This window comes from Lampetra fluviatilis, chromosome 1, assembly GCF_964198595.1.
Source record: "Lampetra fluviatilis chromosome 1, kcLamFluv1.1, whole genome shotgun sequence".
Lineage (NCBI taxonomy): Eukaryota > Metazoa > Chordata > Hyperoartia > Petromyzontiformes > Petromyzontidae > Lampetra > Lampetra fluviatilis.
Window position 1 is genome coordinate 33601073 of NC_136275.1, and position 15763 is coordinate 33616835.

Genomic DNA, 15763 nt, shown 5'->3' on the forward strand with positions numbered 1-15763 from the left:
TTTTACGGGTTAATTTTTATTAAGTTCACTTGCTTGCGTGCTTGCGTGCTTGCTTGCTTGCTTACGACCGTGCAAATCTTTCGGTCGTTTTTTAACTCACTTCCCGTGATTCAATCGAGCTGACATTTTTCACACAGACTCGTTGTGCTTGACAATTAATTTTCGTGAAAAATTTTTTCCAAAATTTTACACTGTTTAGGGAATTTTATAAAAATATTTAATTACCAATTGCTTTATTGTGGCAGAAAATCATCTGACCCATAGGTGGCAGCCATCTCAAGCCAGAGGACGAGAGGACTGTAGCCGCCCGTTTCATGATGACGCAAATGTTGACTAACCACATGGCATGAAATCCCTGCCCCCACGCTGTACAGTGGAGACTATTTATAGAGCAGTTAAATTGAAGCCGCCAGGTTCTTGAAAGTGGTAAAACGGGTCAACGCTAGTGTCCTCGGGAATATACGGGGCATGTCAAGAGGTGATCTTTCATTTTTAAATCCTTTATATTAACTTCACTTGCTTGCTTGCTTACTCAAGAAAAACAGAAATGAATAATAAAATGAAACCGATGCCACGCATAAAAAGGATTTTTTAACGGCTCTAATTGTCGACGCTCACCTCACGTTGCCTGCAAATCACCACGGTCCCTGACGTCACGGCAAGCCTCAAGGAGTCACGCCGAGGGGCGGGGGATGTGGAAGGAGGGGAGGGGCGATGGGGGAAGGGGGAGGGGCAGCTCGGACAGTACATTTCATTAAAGCGTGTTTAAAAAATATAGTATTTTAAATGTTTTATTTTTCGTGAAATTGTGGGGGGTTCCTGTACTCCTGCGTGGTTCTTTCTGCGCACAGTCCAACAATCGTGAGGCACTGCCCTCTGCTGGTCACCCTGCTTGTCTGACGGGCGCATAGTGGGTGAAATGGCCATTACGTACAATGTGAATTCATAGCGAAGCCTGAAAGTCTGCTATCAATGGCTATGAGTTCTATCGGTTTATGATGGTTATGGTAATGAGAATGTTCCCTTGGTATAGTTGTGGGATATAACAAAAAGGATATAAGTACTCCTGTAAATGAAGGTAAAACCTCTAAAATGGCAACTCTACTTGAACAAACATTACCCAGAATGCATTTGTGGAGTTACTTCGTAAACTGCTTTCAGCTAACATAAATGTTACCTTTTCAATCTAGTGATTGTTTGACTAAGATTTTTCTTCTTATTGTAAAATTACAGTGTTAAATAATTTAACATTTTCAATTATCACCACTTAAAAACTTTACGAAGCCCATAGCGTAAAGGTACAGGATTCTGAGTCATATAGGGATAGTGGGAGCAGCCCAACTCATACTTACCTGACAGGGGAGGCACCATGATCACTTAGGTGGTCCTCCCAGGGCGAGGCTCATCCATTGCACTGCGGGTGGGTTGACCCCTGCGATTTCCCCAAATGCGGGAAACTCGACTGTATAATTTGTGATACTGGGGGACTGCGTTCGCGCTATCCCCCGAATATTTAAAGAAAAATAATGTTTGTCTTGGTGTGTTTCTTTGTTCGGCGACATATTAAGACAAACGAAGGATGGCGTTATAAGTTGGGTCTGTGGTAATAATGCGCATATGAATCACCCAACCGGCAATTGTTACGCATTGCCATTAATTTGCATTCATTAACCCCCTCTCCCCATCTTCGATCAAGAAAAGCTCACAAGTTACGGTCATCACATCTTACCCCTCTGTTTAAGAAACGAAATAGGAGGATTTTTCCACAAATTATGGCTTTCGCCTGATGAAGTTAGTTGTAATTTCTGGTGAAACGTCGATTGTAAATGTTGTGGTTTTGCTTTCCAATACACCGGTGTGCTGTACGAATAACGAATTGGCGTGTTCTATTTACGTGACAAACCGTACCAATTGGCTGTCGGATGGTGGCGCGTTTAACGACTCATTTATATATTTACGCGATGTAACCCAAAAAAAAACTATTATTGATTTTTTGTCGTGAAATCCTACGTGTTAAATTATACGTGGTAAATTGAGGTCTCCGATCCGAACGTATGAGAAGGGCATCCTAAGTTTACGTTATTTTCACGTTGAACATTTAAAACACACAAACAATCGCTTGCAGGACCACTGACGAAGAAGAGGATTTTTTGTAATTGCATTGAGCCAGAACCACCGTTAAACTATTGGAAATGTTCGAGTTTTTTTTATTCGATGAATAAATATGCACGTTGTGAAATATCTTGGAAAGGTGATGTTATTTTCATGTGAGGGAGTCAGGGTTAGGGACCCCATATAGTAGAGAGGGGGGGCTCTTATCTAATAACGTGATGGGTGGGTTGTTGAAGTTAAATGCTCTGGTTTCTCTTCAAAGCGAATAAATCTTTCGCCTTTTACTAAAGATTTCCGTGGAGAGGAACAATTCAACGAGTCTGTAAACAATTTTTTGTTGCCCTGCGTGCAGGGCTCCAATTTATAATAAAAAACAGTTTTTCGTTGCAGAAAAATCGCACTCTGCTTTGAATGAAAAATACTGTACATGGAAGTTGATTTATAGCCAGAATTAGTAACACATTCCTGCGGAGGGAGCTGGTAGGAACGTTGGGTTGCTCGGTCAATGGCCAGGGTCAACGGCGGCATGGTGTATATTCCGCAAATATGGCCGACTGTGAGGGCGGGCACAAGCCGGCGTGAGTAGGTTAAACGTTGAGTTTTATAAGGGCACCACGGGGTGACCAGCCCCTCCCCACCCAGCCCCACCCAGCCCCACCTTCCCCACCCAGCCCTTCCCCAGCCCCACCCCTCCCACCCCCCACCCAGCCCCTCCCTTCACGACGGACGGACGGACACAATAATCCCCTGTGGGCTGGTGTAACCAGGAGGTTCCTACCAGTAATACTCTTTGGTTATTTCGGTAAGGTCACGTAGATAGCAAATTTATAGATCGCGACGTTTCGATCGCAACAAGCGACCGTCTTCCGGCGTGAGAGAGAAAGCGACTGAGACAAGGTCCATTGAGTGAGGCGCAGGGTCCAGGTGCATGGAGGTGTAAAGAAGCTCCTTGAAGACATCCATTTTCACGGGAGTGAAAACATTCTTTTTAAATCCTTTATATTAAGTTCACTTGCTTGCTTGCTTGCGCGCTTACGACCGTGCAAATCTTTCGGTCGTTTTTTAACCCACTTCTCGTGATCCAATCGAGCTGACATTTTGCACACAGACTCGTTGTGCGTGATAATTTATTTTCGTGAAATTTTTTTTCCATAACTTTACACTTTTTAGGAAAAAAAAATATATTTAATTACCAATTGCTTAATGGTGGCAGGCAATCATCTGACCCATAGGTGGCAGCCATCTCAAGCCAGAGGACGAGAGGACTCTAGCCGCCACGCACATAAAGGATTTATAGTGAAAAACTTTGTTTTTACGGGTTAATTTTTTAACGGCTCTAATTGTCGACACTAACCTCACGTTGCCTGTAAATCACCACGGTCCCTTACGTCACGGCAAGCCTCAAGGAGCCACGCCGAGGGGCGGGGGATGTGGAAGGAGGGGAGGGGCGATGGGGGCAGGGGGAGGGGCAGCTCGGACAGTACATTTCATTAAAGCGTGTTTAAAAAAAAATTATTTTTTCATATTAAAATTTTCGTGAAATTGTGGGGGGTTCCTGTACTCCTGCGTGGTTCTTTCTGCGCAGTCCAACAATTGTGAGGCACTGCCCTCTGCTGGTCACTCTGCTTGTCTGACGGGCGCATAGTGGGTGAAATGGCCATTACGTACAATGTGAATTCATAGCGAAGCCTGAAAGTCTGCTGTCAATGCATTTGTGGAGTTACTTCGTAAACTGCTTTCAGCTAACATAAATGTTACCTTTTCAAACTAGTGATTGTTTGACTAACATTTTTCTTCTTATTGTAAAATTACAGTGTTAAATAATTTAACATTTTCAATTATCACCACTTAAAAACTTTACGAAGCCCATAGCGTAAAGGTACAGGATTCTGAGTCATATAGGGATAGTGGGAGCAGCCCAACTCATACTTACCTGACAGGGGAGGCACCATGATCACTTAGGTGGTCCTCCCAGGGCGAGGCTCATCCATTGCACTGCGGGTGGGTTGACCCCTGCGATTTCCCCAAATGCGGGAAACTCGACTGTATAATTTGTGATACTGGGGGACTGCGTTCGCGCTATCCCCCGAATATTTAAAGAAAAATAATGTTTGTCTTGGTGCGTTTCTTTATTCGGTGACATATTAGGACAAACGAAGGATGGCGTTATAAGTTGGGTCTGTGGTATGCATACGTTGATTAGCATATGAATCACCCAACCGGCAATTGTTACGCATTGCCATTAATTTGCATTCTCCCCACTTCGATCAAGAAAAGCTCACAAGTTACGGTCATCACATCTTACCCCTCTGTTTAAGAAACGAAATAGGAGGATTTTTCCACAAATTATGGCTTTCGCCTGATGAAGTTAGTTGTAATTTCTGGTGAAACGTCGATTGTAAATGTTGTGGTTTTGCTTTCCAATACACCGGTGTGCTGTACGAATAACGAATTGGCGTGTTCTATTTACGTGACAAACCGTACCAATTGGCTGTCGGATGGTGGCGCGTTTAACGACTCATTTATATATTTACGCGATGTAACCCAAAAAAAAACTATTATTGATTTTTTGTCGTGAAATCCTACGTGTTAAATTATACGTGGTAAATTGAGGTCTCCGATCCGAACGTATGAGAAGGGCATCCTAAGTTTACGTTATTTTCACGTTGAACATTTAAAACACACAAACAATCGCTTGCAGGACCACTGACGAAGAAGAGGATTTTTTGTAATTGCATTGAGCCAGAACCACCGTTAAACTATTGGAAATGTTCGAGTTTTTTTATTCGATGAATAAATATGCACGTTGTGAAATATCTTGGAAAGGTGATGTTATTTTCATGTGAGGGAGTCAGGGTTAGGGACCCCATATAGTAGAGAGGGAGGGCTCTTATCTAATAGCGTGATGGGTGGGTTGTTGAAGTTAAATGCTCTGGTTTCTCTTCAAAGCGAATAAATCTTTCGCCTTTTACTAAAGATTTCCGTGGAGAGGAACAATTCAACGAGTCTGTAAACAATTTTTTGTTGCCCTGCGTGCAGGGCTCCAATTTATAATAAAAAACAGTTTTTCGTTGCAGAAAAATCGCACTCTGCTTTGAATGAAAAATACTGTACATGGAAGTTGATTTATAGCCAGAATTAGTAACACATTCCTGCGGAGGGAGCTGGTAGGAACGTTGGGTTGCTCGGTCAATGGCCAGGGTCAACGGCGGCATGGTGTATATTCCGCAAATATGGCCGACTGTGAGGGCGGGCACAAGCCGGCGTGAGTAGGTTAAACGTTGAGTTTTATAAGGGCACCACGGGGTGACCAGCCCCTCCCCACCCAGCCCCACCCAGCCCCACCCTCCCCACCCAGCCCTTCCCCAGCCCCACCCCTCCCACCCCCCACCCAGCCCCTCCCTTCACGACGGACGGACGGACACAATAATCCCCTGTGGGCTGGTGTAACCAGGAGGTTCCTACCAGTAATACTCTTTGGTTATTTCGGTAAGGTCACGTAGATAGCAAATTTATAGATCGCGACGTTTCGATCGCAACAAGCGACCGTCTTCCGGCGTGAGAGAGAAAGCGACTGAGACAAGGTCCATTGAGTGAGGCGCAGGGTCCAGGTGCATGGAGGTGTAAAGAAGCTCCTTGAAGACATCCATTTTCACGGGAGTGAAAACATTCTTTTTAAATCCTTTATTAAATCCTTTATATTAAGTTCGCATGCTTGCTTGCTTGCGTGCTTGCTTGCTTACGACCGTGCAAATCTTTCGGTCGTTTTTTAACCCACTTCCCGTGATCCAATCGAGCTGACATTTTCCACACAGACTCGTTGTGACAGACAATTAATGTTCGTGAAAATGTTTTTCCAAAATTTTACACTGTTAAGGGAAAACAAATTAAATATTTAATTACCAATTGCTTAATACTGGCAGACAATCATCTGACCCATAGATTGCAGCCATCTCAAGCCAGAGGACGAGAGGACTCTAGCCGCCACGCATATAAAGGATTTATAGTGAAAAACTTTGTTTTTACGGGTTAATTTTTATTAAGTTCACTTGCTTGCGTGCTTGCTTGCTTACGACCGTGCAAATCTTTCGGTCGTTTTTTAACTCACTTCCCGTGATTCAATCGAGCTGACATTTTTCACACAGACTCGTTGTGCTTGACAATTAATTTTCGTGAAAATTTTTTTCCAAAATTTTACACTGTTTAGGGAATTTTATAAAAATATTTTATTACCAATTGCTTTATTGTGGCAGAAAATCATCTGACCCATAGGTGGCAGCCATCTCAAGCCAGAGGACGAGAGGACTGTAGCCGCCCGTTTCATGATGACGCAAATGTTGACTAACCACATGGCATGAAATCCCTGCCCCCACGCTGTACAGTGGAGACTATTTATAGAGCAGTTAAATTGAAGCCGCCAGGTTCTTGAAAGTGGTAAAACGGGTCAACGCTAGTGTCCTCGGGAATATACGGGGCATGTCAAGAGGTGATCTTTCATTTTTAAATCCTTTATATTAACTTCACTTGCTTGCTTGCTTACTCAAGAAAAACAGAAATGAATAATAAAATGAAACCGATGCCACGCATAAAAAGGATTTTTTAACGGCTCTAATTGTCGACGCTCACCTCACGTTGCCTGCAAATCACCACGGTCCCTTACGTCACGGCAAGCCTCAAGGAGTCACGCCGAGGGGCGGGGGATGTGGAAGGAGGGGAGGGGCGATGGGGGAAGGGGGAGGGGCAGCTCGGACAGTACATTTCATTAAAGCGTGTTTAAAAAAAATAGTATTTTAAATGTTTTATTTTTCGTGAAATTGTGGGGGGTTCCTGTACTCCTGCGTGGTTCTTTCTGCGCACAGTCCAACAATCTTGAGGCACTGCCCTCTGCTGGTCACCCTGCTTGTCTGACGGGCGCATAGTGGGTGAAATGGCCATTACGTACAATGTGAATTCATAGCGAAGCCTGAAAGTCTGCTGTCAATGGCTATGAGTTCTATCGGTTTATGATGGTTATGGTAATGAGAATGTTCCCTTGGTATAGTTGTGGGATATAACAAAAAGGATATAAGTACTCCTGTAAATGAAGGTAAAACCTCTAAAATGGCAACTCTACTTGAACAAACATTACCCAGAATGCATTTGTGGAGTTACTTCGTAAACTGCTTTCAGCTAACATAAATGTTACCTTTTCAATCTAGTGATTGTTTGACTAAGATTTTTCTTCTTATTGTAAAATTACAGTGTTAAATAATTTAACATTTTCAATTATCACCACTTAAAAACTTTACGAAGCCCATAGCGTAAAGGTACAGGATTCTGAGTCATATAGGGATAGTGGGAGCAGCCCAACTCATACTTACCTGACAGGGGAGGCACCATGATCACTTAGGTGGTCCTCCCAGGGCGAGGCTCATCCATTGCACTGCGGGTGGGTTGACCCCTGCGATTTCCCCAAATGCGGGAAACTCGACTGTATAATTTGTGATACTGGGGGACTGCGTTCGCGCTATCCCCCGAATATTTAAAGAAAAATAATGTTTGTCTTGGTGTGTTTCTTTGTTCGGCGACATATTCGGACAAACGAAGGATGGCGTTATAAGTTGGGTCTGTGGTAATAATGCGCATGCATACGTTGATTAGCATATGAATCACCCAACCGGCAATTGTTACGCATTGCCATTAATTTGCATTCATTAACACCCTCTCCCCACTTCGATCAAGAAAAGCTCACAAGTTACGGTCATCACATCTTACCCCTCTGTTTAAGAAACGAAATAGGAGGATTTTTCCACAAATTATGGCTTTCGCCTGATGAAGTTAGTTGTAATTTCTGGTGAAACGTCGATTGTAAATGTTGTGGTTTTGCTTTCCAATACACCGGTGTGCTGTACGAATAACGAATTGGCGTGTTCTATTTACGTGACAAACCGTACCAATTGGCTGTCGGATGGTGGCGCGTTTAACGATCATTTATATATTTACGCGATGTAACCCAAAAAAAAACTATTATTGATTTTTTGTCGTGAAATCCTACGTGTTAAATTATACGTGGTAAATTGAGGTCTCCGATCCGAACGTATGAGAAGGGCATCCTAAGTTTACGTTATTTTCACGTTGAACATTTAAAACACACAAACAATCGCTTGCAGGACCACTGACGAAGAAGAGGATTTTTTGTAATTGCATTGAGCCAGAACCACCGTTAAACTATTGGAAATGTTCGAGTTTTTTATTCGATGAATAAATATGCACGTTGTGAAATATCTTGGAAAGGTGATGTTATTTTCATGTGAGGGAGTCAGGGTTAGGGACCCCATATAGTAGAGAGGGAGGGCTCTTATCTAATAACGTGATGGGTGGGTTGTTGAAGTTAAATGCTCTGGTTTCTCTTCAAAGCGAATAAATCTTTCGCCTTTTACTAAAGATTTCCGTGGAGAGGAACAATTCAACGAGTCTGTAAACAATTTTTTGTTGCCCTGCGTGCAGGGCTCCAATTTATAATAAAAAACAGTTTTTCGTTGCAGAAAAATCGCACTCTGCTTTGAATGAAAAATACTGTACATGGAAGTTGATTTATAGCCAGAATTAGTAACACATTCCGGCGGAGGGAGCTGGTAGGAACGTTGGGTTGCTCGGTCAATGGCCAGGGTCAACGGCGGCATGGTGTATATTCCGCAAATATGGCCGACTGTGAGGGCGGGCACAAGCCGGCGTGAGTAGGTTAAACGTTGAGTTTTATAAGGGCACCACGGGGTGACCAGCCCCTCCCCACCCAGCCCCACCCAGCCCCACCCTCCCCACCCAGCCCTTCCCCAGCCCCACCCCTCCCACCCCCCACCCAGCCCCTCCCTTCACGACGGACGGACGGACACAATAATCCCCTGTGGGCTGGTGTAACCAGGAGGTTCCTACCAGTAATACTCTTTGGTTATTTCGGTAAGGTCACGTAGATAGCAAATTTATAGATCGCGACGTTTCGATCGCAACAAGCGACCGTCTTCCGGCGTGAGAGAGAAAGCGACTGAGACAAGGTCCATTGAGTGAGGCGCAGGGTCCAGGTGCATGGAGGTGTAAAGAAGCTCCTTGAAGACATCCATTTTCACGGGAGTGAAAACATTCTTTTTAAATCCTTTATTAAATCCTTTATATTAAGTTCGCATGCTTGCTTGCTTGCGTGCTTGCTTGCTTACGACCGTGCAAATCTTTCGGTCGTTTTTTAACCCACTTCCCGTGATCCAATCGAGCTGACATTTTCCACACAGACTCGTTGTGACAGACAATTAATGTTCGTGAAAATGTTTTTCCAAAATTTTACACTGTTAAGGGAAAACAAATTAAATATTTAATTACCAATTGCTTAATACTGGCAGACAATCATCTGACCCATAGATTGCAGCCATCTCAAGCCAGAGGACGAGAGGACTCTAGCCGCCACGCATATAAAGGATTTATAGTGAAAAACTTTGTTTTTACGGGTTAATTTTTATTAAGTTCACTTGCTTGCGTGCTTGCTTGCTTACGACCGTGCAAATCTTTCGGTCGTTTTTTAACTCACTTCCCGTGATTCAATCGAGCTGACATTTTTCACACAGACTCGTTGTGCTTGACAATTAATTTTTGTGAAAAATTTTTTCCAAAATTTTACACTGTTTAGGGAATTTTATAAAAATATTTAATTACCAATTGCTTTATTGTGGCAGAAAATCATCTGACCCATAGGTGGCAGCCATCTCAAGCCAGAGGACGAGAGGACTGTAGCCGCCCGTTTCATGATGACGCAAATGTTGACTAACCACATGGCATGAAATCCCTGCCCCCACGCTGTACAGTGGAGACTATTTATAGAGCAGTTAAATTGAAGCCGCCAGGTTCTTGAAAGTGGTAAAACGGGTCAACGCTAGTGTCCTCGGGAATATACGGGGCATGTCAAGAGGTGATCTTTCATTTTTAAATCCTTTATATTAACTTCACTTGCTTGCTTGCTTACTCAAGAAAAACAGAAATGAATAATAAAATGAAACCGATGCCACGCATAAAAAGGATTTTTTAACGGCTCTAATTGTCGACGCTCACCTCACGTTGCCTGCAAATCACCACGGTCCCTTACGTCACGGCAAGCCTCAAGGAGTCACGCCGAGGGGCGGGGGATGTGGAAGGAGGGGAGGGGCGATGGGGGAAGGGGGAGGGGCAGCTCGAACAGTACATTTCATTAAAGCGTGTTTAAAAAAAATATTTTTAAATATATATTTTTCGTGAATTTGCGGGGGGTTCCTGTACTCCGTGGTTCTTTCTGCGCACAGTCCAACAATCGCGAGGCACTGCCCTCTGCTGGTCACCCTGCTTGTCTGACGGGCGCATAGTGGGTGGAATGGCCATTACGTACAATGTGAATTCATAGCGAAGCCTGAAAGTCTGCTGTCAATGGCTATGAGTTCTATCGGTTTATGATGGTTATGGTAATGAGAATGTTCCCTCGGTATAGTTGTGGGATATAACAAAAAGGATATAAGCACTCCTGTAAATGAAGGTAAAACCTCTAAAATGGCAACTTTACTTGAACAAACATTACCCAGAATGCATTTGTGGAGTTACTTCGTAAACTGCTTTCAGCTAACATAAATGTTACCTTTTCAATCTAGTGATTGTTTGACTAAGATTTTTCTTCTTATTGTAAAATTACAGTGTTAAATCATTTAACATTTTCAATTATCACCACTTAAAAACTTTACAAAGGCCCATAGCGTAAAGGTACAGGATTCTGAGTCATATAGGGATAGTGTGAGCAGCCCAACTCATACTTACCTGACAGGGGAGGCACCATGATCACTTAGGTGGTCCTCCCAGGGCGAGGCTCATCCATTGCACTGCGGGTGGGTTGACCCCTGCGATTTCCCCAAATGCGGGAAACTCGACTGTATAATTTGTGATACTGGGGGACTGCGTTCGCGCTATCCCCCGAATATTTAAAGAAAAATAATGTTTGTCTTGGTGCGTTTCTTTATTCGGCGACGGATTAGGACAAACGAAGGATGGCGTTATAAGTTGGGTCTGTGGTAATAATGCGCATGCGTACGTTGATTAGCATATGAATCACCCAACCGGCAATTGTTACGCATTGCCATTAATTTGCATTCATTAACCCCCTCTCCCCACTTCGATCAAGAAAAGCTCACAAGTTACGGTCATCACATCTTACCCCTCTGTTTAAGAAACGAAACAGGAGGATTTTTACACAAATTATGGCTTTCGCCTGATGAAGTTAGTTATAATTACTGGTGAAACGTCGATTGTAAATGGTGTGGCTTTGCTTTCCAATACACCGATGTGCTGTACGAATAACGAATTGGCGTGTTCTATTTACGTGACAAACCGTACCAATTGGCTGTCGGATGGTGGCGCGTTTAACGACTCATTTATATATTTACGCGATGTAACCCAAAAAAAAAAAACTATTATTGATTATTGATTTTTTGTCGTGAAATCCTACGTGTTAAATTAACGTGGTAAATTGAGGTCTCCGATCCGAACGTATGAGAAGGGCATCCTAAGTTTACGTTATTTTCACGTTGAACATTTAAAACACACAAACAATCGCTTGCAGGACCACTGACCAAGAAGAGGATTTTTTGTAATTGCATTGAGCCAGAACCACCGTTAAACTATTGGAAATGTTCGAGTTTTTTTATTCGATGAATAAATATGCACGTTGTGAAATATCTTGGAAAGGTGATGTTATTTTCATGTGAGGGAGTCAGGGTTAGGGACCCCATATAGTAGAGAGGGAGGGCTCTTATCTAATAACGTGATGGGTGGGTTGTTGAAGTTAAATGCTCTGGTTTCTCTTCAAAGCGAATAAATCTTTCGCCTTTTACTAAAGATTTCCGTGGAGAGGAACAATTCAACGAGTCTGTAAACAATTTTTTGTTGCCCTGCGTGCAGGGCTCCTATTTATAATAAAAAACAGTTTTTCGTTGCAGAAAAATCGCACTCTGCTTTGAATGAAAAATACTGTACATGGAAGTTGATTTATAGCCAGAATTAGTAACACATTCCTGCGGAGGGAGCTGGTAGGAACGTTGGGTTGCTCGGTCAATGGCCAGGGTCAACGGCGGCATGGTGTATATTCCGCAAATATGGCCGACTGTGAGGGCGGGCACAAGCCGGCGTGAGTAGGTTAAACGTTGAGTTTTATAAGGGCACCACGGGGTGACCAGCCCCTCCCCACCCAGCCCCACCCTCCCCACCCAGCCCTTCCCCACCCCTCCCACCCCCCACCCAGCCCCTCCCTTCACGACGGACGGACGGACACAATAATCCCCTGTGGGCTGGTGTAACCAGGAGGTTCCTACCAGTAATACTCTTTGGTTATTTCGGTAAGGTCACGTAGATAGCAAATTTATAGATCGCGACGTTTTGATCGCAACACAAGCGACCGTCTTCCGGTGTGAGAGAGAAAGCGACTGAGACAAGGTCCATTGAGTGAGGCGCAGGGTCCAGGTGCATAGAGTTGTAAAGAAGCTCCTTGGAGACATCCATTTTCATGGTAATGAAAACATTATTTTTCACGGCTCTAATTGAAGACGCTCACCTCACGTTGCCTGTAAATCACCACGGTCTCTTACGTCACGGCAAGCCTCAAGGAGCCACGCTGAGGGGCGGGGGGTGTGGAAGGAGGGGAGGGGCGATGGGGGCAGGGGGAGGGGCAGCTCGAACAGTACATTTCATTAAAGCGTGTTTAAAAAAAATATTTTTAAATATATTTTTTTTCGTGAATTTGCGGGGGGTTCCTGTACTCCTGCGTGGTTCTTTCTGCGCACAGTCCAACAATCGCGAGGCACTGCCCTCTGCTGGTCACCCTGCTTGTCTGACGGGCGCATAGTGGGTGGAATGGCCATTACGTACAATGTGAATTCATAGCGAAGCCTGAAAGTCTGCTGTCAATGGCTATGAGTTCTATCGGTTTATGATGGTTATGGTAATGAGAATGTTCCCTCGGTATAGTTGTGGGATATAACAAAAAGGATATAAGCACTCCTGTAAATGAAGTTAAAACCTCTAAAATGGCAACTTTACTTGAACAAACATTACCCAGAATGCATTTGTGGAGTTACTTCGTAAACTGCTTTCAGCTAACATAAATGTTACCTTTTCAATCTAGTGATTGTTTGACTAAGATTTTTCTTCTTATTGTAAAATTACAGTGTTAAATCATTTAACATTTTCAATTATCACCACTTAAAAACTTTACGAAGGCCCATAGCGTAAAGGTACAGGATTCTGAGTCATATAGGGATAGTGTGAGCAGCCCAACTCATACTTACCTGACAGGGGAGGCACCATGATCACTTAGGTGGTCCTCCCAGGGCGAGGCTCATCCATTGCACTGCGGGTGGGTTGACCCCTGCGATTTCCCCAAATGCGGGAAACTCGACTGTATAATTTGTGATACTGGGGGACTGCGTTCGCGCTATCCCCCGAATATTTAAAGAAAAATAATGTTTGTCTTGGTGCGTTTCTTTATTCGGCGACGGATTAGGACAAACGAAGGATGGCGTTATAAGTTGGGTCTGTGGTAATAATGCGCATGCATACGTTGATTAGCATATGAATCACCCAACCGGCAATTGTTACGCATTGCCATTAATTTGCATTCATTAACCCCCTCTCCCCACTTCGATCAAGAAAAGCTCACAAGTTACGGTCATCACATCTTACCCCTCTGTTTAAGAAACGAAACAGGAGGATTTTTCCACAAATTATGGCTTTCGCCTGATGAAGTTAGTTATAATTACTGGTGAAACGTCGATTGTAAATGGTGTGGCTTTGCTTTCCAATACACCGATGTGCTGTACGAATAACGAATTGGCGTGTTCTATTTACGTGACAAACCGTACCAATTGGCTGTCGGATGGTGGCGCGTTTAACGACTCATTTATATATTTACGCGATGTAACCCAAAAAAAAACTATTATTGATTTTTTGTCGTGAAATCCTACGTGTTAAATTATACGTGGTAAATTGAGGTCTCCGATCCGAACGTATGAGAAGGGCATCCTAAGTTTACGTTATTTTCACGTTGAACATTTAAAACACACAAACAATCGCTTGCAGGACCACTGACGAAGAAGATGATTTTTTGTAATTGCATTGAGCCAGAACCACCGTTAAACTATTGGAAATGTTCGAGTTTTTTTATTCGATGAATAAATATGCACGTTGTGAAATATCTTGGAAAGGTGATGTTATTTTCATGTGAGGGAGTCAGGGTTAGGGACCCCATATAGTAGAGAGGGAGGGCTCTTATCTAATAGCGTGATGGGTGGGTTGTTGAAGTTAAATGCTCTGGTTTCTCTTCAAAGCGAATAAATCTTTCGCCTTTTACTAAAGATTTCCGTGGAGAGGAACAATTCAACGAGTCTGTAAACAATTTTTTGTTGCCCTGCGTGCAGGGCTCCTATTTATAATAAAAAAACAGTTTTTCGTTGCAGAAAAATCGCACTCTGCTTTGAATGAAAAATACTGTACATGGAAGTTGATTTATAGCCAGAATTAGTAACACATTCCTGCGGAGGGAGCTGGTAGGAACGTTGGGTTGCTCGGTCAATGGCCAGGGTCAACGGCGGCATGGTGTATATTCCGCAAATATGGCCGACTGTGAGGGCGGGCACAAGCCGGCGTGAGTAGGTTAAACGTTGAGTTTTATAAGGGCACCACGGGGTGACCAGCCCCTCCCCACCCAGCCCCACCCTCCCCACCCAGCCCTTCCCCACCCCTCCCACCCCCCACCCAGCCCCTCCCTTCACGACGGACGGACGGACACAATAATCCCCTGTGGGCTGGTGTAACCAGGAGGTTCCTACCAGTAATACTCTTTGGTTATTTCGGTAAGGTCACGTAGAAAGCAAATTTATAGATCGCGACGTTTCGATCGCAACACAAGCGACCGTCTTCCGGTGTGAGAGAGAAAGCGACTGAGACAAGGTCCATTGAGTGAGGCGCAGGGTCCAGGTGCATAGAGTTGTAAAGAAGCTCCTTGGAGACATCCATTTTCATGGTAATGAAAACATTATTTTTCACGGCTCTAATTGAAGACGCTCACCTCACGTTGCCTGTAAATCACCACGGTCCCTTACGTCACGGCAAGCCTCAAGGAGCCACGCCGAGGGGCGGGGGGTGTGGAAGGAGGGGAGGGGCGATGGGGGCAGGGGGAGGGGCAGCTCGAACAGTACATTTCATTAAAGCGTGTTTAAAAAAAATATTTTTAAATATATTTTTTTTCGTGAATTTGCGGGGGGTTCCTGTACTCCTGCGTGGTTCTTTCTGCGCACAGTCCAACAATCGCGAGGCACTGCCCTCTGCTGGTCACCCTGCTTGTCTGACGGGCGCATAGTGGGTGGAATGGCCATTACGTACAATGTGAATTCATAGCGAAGCCTGAAAGTCTGCTGTCAATGGCTATGAGTTCTATCGGTTTATGATGGTTATGGTAATGAGAATGTTCCCTCGGTATAGTTGTGGGATATAACAAAAAGGATATAAGCACTCCTGTAAATGAAGGTAAAACCTCTAAAATGGCAACTTTACTTGAACAAACATTACCCAGAATGCATTTGTGGAGTTACTTCGTAAACTGCTTTCAGCTAACATAAAT

At 43.8% G+C, this 15763-nt stretch overlaps 10 non-coding genes across 10 annotated transcripts; all 10 read left to right on the top strand.

Annotated features, from left to right (window-relative positions):
* The first annotated feature begins 1344 nt into the window (after nucleotides 1-1344).
* Nucleotides 1345-1508, top strand: LOC144936843 (U1 spliceosomal RNA). The gene has a single exon (XR_013637492.1). It is a non-coding gene; the product is annotated as a U1 spliceosomal RNA (small nuclear RNA).
* Nucleotides 1509-2352: 844 nt separating this feature from the next.
* Nucleotides 2353-2468, top strand: LOC144936955 (U5 spliceosomal RNA). The gene has a single exon (XR_013637527.1). It is a non-coding gene; the product is annotated as a U5 spliceosomal RNA (small nuclear RNA).
* Nucleotides 2469-4037: 1569 nt separating this feature from the next.
* On the top strand, nucleotides 4038-4201 carry LOC144936848 (U1 spliceosomal RNA). The gene has a single exon (XR_013637494.1). It is a non-coding gene; the product is annotated as a U1 spliceosomal RNA (small nuclear RNA).
* An 838-nt stretch (nucleotides 4202-5039) lies between these two features.
* On the top strand, nucleotides 5040-5155 carry LOC144936959 (U5 spliceosomal RNA). Its single transcript, XR_013637529.1, has one exon. It is a non-coding gene; the product is annotated as a U5 spliceosomal RNA (small nuclear RNA).
* Nucleotides 5156-7464: 2309 nt separating this feature from the next.
* LOC144936853 (U1 spliceosomal RNA) lies at nucleotides 7465-7628 on the top strand. Its single transcript, XR_013637495.1, has one exon. It is a non-coding gene; the product is annotated as a U1 spliceosomal RNA (small nuclear RNA).
* An 858-nt stretch (nucleotides 7629-8486) lies between these two features.
* On the top strand, nucleotides 8487-8602 carry LOC144936965 (U5 spliceosomal RNA). Its single transcript, XR_013637531.1, has one exon. It is a non-coding gene; the product is annotated as a U5 spliceosomal RNA (small nuclear RNA).
* Nucleotides 8603-10906: 2304 nt separating this feature from the next.
* On the top strand, nucleotides 10907-11070 carry LOC144936858 (U1 spliceosomal RNA). Its single transcript, XR_013637497.1, has one exon. It is a non-coding gene; the product is annotated as a U1 spliceosomal RNA (small nuclear RNA).
* Nucleotides 11071-11939: 869 nt separating this feature from the next.
* On the top strand, nucleotides 11940-12055 carry LOC144936972 (U5 spliceosomal RNA). Its single transcript, XR_013637532.1, has one exon. It is a non-coding gene; the product is annotated as a U5 spliceosomal RNA (small nuclear RNA).
* Nucleotides 12056-13425: 1370 nt separating this feature from the next.
* Nucleotides 13426-13589, top strand: LOC144936864 (U1 spliceosomal RNA). The gene has a single exon (XR_013637498.1). It is a non-coding gene; the product is annotated as a U1 spliceosomal RNA (small nuclear RNA).
* Nucleotides 13590-14449: 860 nt separating this feature from the next.
* Nucleotides 14450-14565, top strand: LOC144936980 (U5 spliceosomal RNA). Its single transcript, XR_013637538.1, has one exon. It is a non-coding gene; the product is annotated as a U5 spliceosomal RNA (small nuclear RNA).
* The last annotated feature ends 1198 nt before the right edge of the window (nucleotides 14566-15763 follow it).